Genomic DNA, 6,030 nt, shown 5'->3' with positions numbered 1-6,030 from the left:
ACCACCACTCAGAAAACACAGACTCTAAAGGAATGGGCTCAGTGCTCTGAGATGGAGGGATTAGGGCTTCACTTAAATGGGAAAATACAAGGTTTAGCATGATTACATTTTCCACGTAAGATTGGCTTATGAGTTGCAGCAATTTGTTTGGTTATATCTTGTTCCCTTCGGGAAAAGTATATTTAACATACTGTTTTATGGTATTTGATAGGCATGGTGTCTTCTGTGCCATCCGGTCTGAGTTGGGTACAAGAAAATAAAGAAGTTAATTTGTAACAAAAGGTCAGGAACTAGGAAAGGGAAGGGGTCTTACATCTGGTGCCATTTAATCTTTCATAGCATTTTACAAAACAAGAAAGGAAGAGCATTAACCTACAATTAGAGAAGCAAAGTTCACAGCGACTTGCTGCTTGACCAGGGTCTCACAATCACGTTGCTTCGGGGCTCAAAGTAATTTAAAGCTCCAACAGCTTTAATTTGACGAGCTTATTGTTGACAAAAAGTCAAACTCTGCAAAATATTTGAAGAGATTTATTCTGAGCCAAATCTGAGTGACCATGGCCAGAGACACAGTCCTCAGGAAGTCCTGAGAACATGTGCCCAAGGCAATCTGGGCACCACGCCAGGCGCAGTGGCTCAAGCCTGTAATGCCAGCACTTTGGGAGGCCGAGGTGGTCGGATCATGAGGTCAGGAGATCGAGACCATCCTGGCTAACTCGGTGAAACCCCGTCTCTACCAAAAATACAAATAATTAGCCGGGCGTGGTGACAGGCGCCTGTAGTCGAAGCTGCTCGGGAGGCTGAGGCAGGAGAATGGCGTGAACCTGGGAGGCGGAGCTTGCAGTGAGCTGAGACTGCGCTACTGCACTCCAGCCTGGGCGACAGAGTCAGACTCCATCTCAAAAAAAAAAAAAACAAAAAAAAACCACATTGGTTCCGTCTAGAAAGGTGGGACAACTCGAAGGTGGAGCGGGGAGGTTCCAGGTTAGAGGTAGATTCAAATGTTTTTTATTGACAATTGGTTGAAAGAGTTATCACTAGAAAGGAATGTCTAGGTTATAAGGGGTTGTGGAGACCAAAGTTTTATCATGCAGAGGAAGCCTCCAGGTAGCACGCTTCAGAGAGAACAGATTGTAAATACCTCTTATCAGACTTAAGGTCTGCGTTGACGTTTCATGCTGGTCAGCCTTTGCTGAATTTCAAAAGGGAGGAGGACATAGATGAGGCATGTCCACCCCCCACCCCCCCCACCTTCTCTTCACAGCCTGAACCAGATTTTCAGGTTAACTTTGGGTTGCCCTGGCCAAGAGAAGGGGTCCATTCAGATGGTTGGGGGAGTGGGCTTAGAATTTTATTTTTGGTTTACACTATTTTCAAGCTTTTAACACCATGAGCCATATTCTGCCAGGTGTGGCCCTGGGGAGGGGCCCCTTACCATGTGATGGGAGGTGCTACCACGGCTAGGCAGCTACTCGCCATCAGGCCACAGAAGAGCCTCTTGGACCTAGGGAAGGACCTGTGAGACTCTATGAAGAGGAAAAGTCAGTTTTGAATCAAACCCATTTTATAAATAAGAAAAATTAGAAAACTCTTCTCAGAAGGTGGCGGCGGTTGAGGAGGCGGACCCAGGGGCACCTAAAGGCTAATTCTTGCTAGAGTCATATACATTTTAACTTAAATTTTCTAATGTTGTGAATAGACTTAATTATCTGTTCACAACTTTTAAAAATGGCTAAACATGGCTGAGCGTGGTGGCTCATGCCAAAATCCCAGCACCTTGGGAGGACAAGGCGGGTGTATCACTGAGGAAAGGATTTTGATACCAGCCTGGCTGACATGGTGAAACTCCATCTCTACTAAGAAATACAAAAATCAGTCAGGTGCGGTGGCAGGGGCTTGTAATCTCAACTACTCAGGAGGCTGAGGCAGAAGAATCGCTTGAACCTGGGAGGTGGAGGTTGCAGTGAGCCCAGATTTCACTACTGCACTCCAGCCTGGGTGACAGAGTGAGACCTGTCTCAAAAAAGAAAAAAAGAAAAAAAAAAAAGCAATGGCTAAACATTATTTTTAAAATCAAAACCATTTCAAAGCCCTTACTTCACTGGATTCTCAGCCAGGGCTGCCCCCAGAGCAGAAGGCAGCTGTGGGAAGCAGAGGGGTGGCCTCACCTCCACCTGGAAGATTCCTGCTCAGATCCTGGGTCACCTGCCCCACTGATGATGCCCCAGCTGCTCCTGCTGGGAAGCCGAACCCAGAACCCACTCAGGTCTGGTCCCCACTCTGCCCCCAGCACCCCTAGTGCAGTCATGTGGGAGGATGGGGCCCCAGGCTGCAGGGGCGGAAGCAGGTGGGTCAAGGCTCACTTCGCCCGCCTGCAGGTGTTGGTCTTTGTTTTTTAAACCAAACAGAGCGCAGAGGGGCAAGGAAGCAGAAGTGACTCAAACTCTGGGCGAGCCAGAGCCCGTGGAGGCGGCAGCTCTCTCAGCACTGGGGACATGCCCAAGGCTGGCTTTGGGGTCAAAGAATAATCAAAGATGACACTTTGGGGCTGTCCTCTCCCCAGCCCTCCTGGGCAAAGTCGGTGCATCCGAGGAGTCAGCCTGGACTCGAACCTCTGACACCCGACCGCTGCTGGCCTTGGTGCCGGGACCCGAAAGGGTGAGAGGACACAGGGAGGGGTGTGGAGGGGGAGAGCAGCCGGACTCTGCCCAAGCAATTTAGGCGCCTGCCTCATCTGTGGTCCCCCACACCCCCAGCTCACCGAGCAGTGGAACAGTCCCTGGAAATCCCCAGGGAGACGGGGCCCAGGGATTTCGGTGAGGCCCTGTGCCCAGGCTGGCTGCACCCCACCTGAGGGAAGAGTCACTCCAGTCCCTCTGGGCTGGTCCATGTGCAACCACGGTAGGACACAGGTCATCTCCATTGAAACGAAGAGGGAGGAAGGGTGTGCCTCCCTGCTCCTTCCCCACCCTCGCAGGGAGGGGCGGTTGCCCTTAGCAACGGGATGCCCACGTGGGATACTGGAAGTCTCAGCCTACCCCACCCCACCCCTCTAGGCCTGGTTTCTCCTGGGTGCAAAGGGTTACTTCAGAGCTGTCGGGCCTCCAGAGCAGCACATTAAATGTTCTGGAAACTAGGAGATGTGGCACTGCTGTACAACGGTCAGGAATAGCCATCCTGTCCTCCTGACCCAGGGAAAACCAACTTCTGTTTGGAAGGAGCACAGGGTGGCGCCTGGCCTTTGGAGTCAGGAAGAACCAGGCTTAAGTAGTAGAACTGCCTGACCTCCAGCTTGTCACTTCAGCTCCCAGGTCCGTTCTTGATTTGGGTTGACTGGGTGGGGCACATAAGAAGCTGCGTTCATTCTTTCTTGCCCCTCAGGCATCCTGTGCTCTCAGGGTGCTGGGCGCTGTTTCAGGTCCCAGTACACAGCACAGAGGGAAGAGAGTGCCTGATGGCATGGTGATTGGTCTTAGTGGGGACAGCTAGACACTAAACCAGGAGTTCTGTCACGCCAGTCGGTGATAAATTCACTTGAAGAAATTTCCACTTCCAGGCAAGGTAGAACAGATGCACCTGTCCCCATGCCCTATACTAAGGACAGTTAAAATCCCTGTATATTTCCCTGGATATCACACATACGTATATAACTACGTACGTAAATGTGTGTGTGTGTGTGTGTATGTGTGTGTGTGTGTGTGTGTATATATATATATATATATATCAAACACTAAAAGGTGGAGAGAAGTAGGCAGACCAGGTAGGGACCTTGGGACCTGAGGAATGACATGACAGGAGTTCCCTGGATTTTCTTTCTGCCTCATATATCTGTGACCACGTGCTGGAGAAGCCGGCAACATGAAACACCAAAAGGCACAGACAAAAAACAACAACAAATCCAACAAGCTGGCCCTCAGCCAAAATAGCTAGGCAAGAAGAAGAAATAAAAGTTATCCAAATTGGAAAGGAAGAAGCTAAATTGTCCCTGTTTACAGATGACATGATATTAAAGAAAACCCTAAAGATTCCAACAACAAGCTGTTAGAATAAATGAAATCAGTAAAGTTGCAGGATATAAAATTAACATACAACAATCTGTAGCATTTCTATACCCTAACAAAGAAATCAAGAAAACAATCTCGTTTACAATAGCTACAAAAAATACTTGCGAATAAATCTAACCAAGGAAGTGAAAGATCTGTATGCTGAAAACTATAAAACATTTGTGAAAGAAATTGAAGATACAAATAATTAGAAAGTTATCCCATATCTGAGATCAGGTGCCAAAAACAAGACATCCCATGTTCATGAATTGGAAGAATTAATATTGTTAAACTGTCCATACAACCTCAAACAATCTACAGATTTAATGCAATCCCTATAAAAATTTCATTGACATTTTTCACCGAAATAAATAAAATAATCCTAAAATTCGTATGAGGGAGTAACACCCACTCCACAGTGGCCAAAGCACTGTCAGGTGCCACACGCAGCCTGTAGGGACATGTGGACTGCAGTACTGGCCCCACCTAAAGTACCGTAGAGGCCCAAGAGACATGAGCCAGGGCCATTTTAACTGTCAGTAATGGCCACAAAGACCCTTAAATAGCCAAAGCAATCTTAAGCTAAGAGCAAAGCTGGAGACAATATATACTTCAAAATATACTACAAAGCTATAATAATCAAAACAGCATGGGATTGGCATAAAAACAAACAGACCAAAGGAACAGAATAGAGAGCCCAGAAGTGAATCCATGCATTTATAGTCAACTGATTTTTGACAGAAATGCCAAGAAACACAATGGAGAAACGATAGTCTCTTCAATAAATGATGTTGGGGCCAGGTGCAGTGGCTCATGCTTATAATCCTAGCACTTTGGGATGCCAAGGTGGAAGGACCACTTAAGGCCTTCCTCCAGGCTCCTGAAGAGACCTCCTCCATGATCCCTTGTTTAAGGGGAAGCTTCCTCAGGACCTCACTGTGGGGGCCGAAGGTGGCCGCCCCTCCAGGAACTTATGCCCCAGGCACTGAATTCCAGCTGCCTAAGTCTGTGTGCATGCGTCTGTGTTTGTGTGCATGTCTGCATGTCTATGTATCTGTGTGTGTGCATGTCTGCATGTCTATGTATCTGTGTGTGTGCATGTCTGCATGTCTATGTGTCTGTGTGTCTGTGTGTTTGCATGCATGTCTGTGTGTCTGTGTGTTCTATGTGTCTGTCTACTTCTGTATGTCTTTCTCTGTGCATTTTTGCATGTGTCTCCGTGTGTCTCTGTGCATGTGTCTATATGTGTGTGTCTTTGTATCTGTGTCTGTGTGTGTCTGCGTGCATGTCTTTCTGTGTGTGTCTTTCTGTGTATGGCTGTGTGTCTGTGTGTCTGTGTGTGTCTCTGTGTGTCTGTGTATGTAATGGTGCGTCTCTGTGGCAGGAAGAGGGGTGTGCGATTGTGTGTCTGTGTCTTTGTGTGTGTAATGGTGTGTCTCTGTGGAAGGGAGGGGGTGTGATTGTGTGTCTGTGTGTGTCTGTGTACGTCTGTGTATGTAACAGTGTGTCTCTGTGGTGGGGAGGGGGATGTATGTGATTGTGTGTCTGTGTGTGTCTTTCTATGTGTGTGTGTAATGGTGTGTCTCTGTGGTGGGGAGGGGGTGTGTGTGATTGTGTGTCTGTGTGTGTCTGTGTATGTGTGTGTAATGATGTGTCTCTGTGGCGGAAAGGGGGTATGTGTGATTGTGTGTCTGTGTGTGTCTGTGTGTGTAATGGTTTGTCTCTGTGGGAGGGAGGAGGTGTGTGTGATTTTGTGTCTGTGTCTTTCTGTGTGTGTCTGTGTATGTAATGGTGTGTCTCTGTGGCAGGGAGGGGGTGTGTGATTGTGTATCTGTGTATGTAACAGTGTGTCTCTGTGGTGGGGAGGGAATGTGTGTGATTCTGTCTGTGCGTGACTTTCTGTGTCTGTGTATGTAATGGTGTGTTTCTGTGGCAGGGAGAGGGTGTGTGTGATTGTGTGTCTGTGTGTGTCTTTCTGTGTGTATGT

Source organism: Theropithecus gelada, chromosome 15 (assembly GCF_003255815.1).
Source record: "Theropithecus gelada isolate Dixy chromosome 15, Tgel_1.0, whole genome shotgun sequence".
Lineage (NCBI taxonomy): Eukaryota > Metazoa > Chordata > Mammalia > Primates > Cercopithecidae > Theropithecus > Theropithecus gelada.
The sequence above is the reverse complement of the archived record's forward strand: the minus strand, read 5'-3'. Positions refer to the sequence as shown.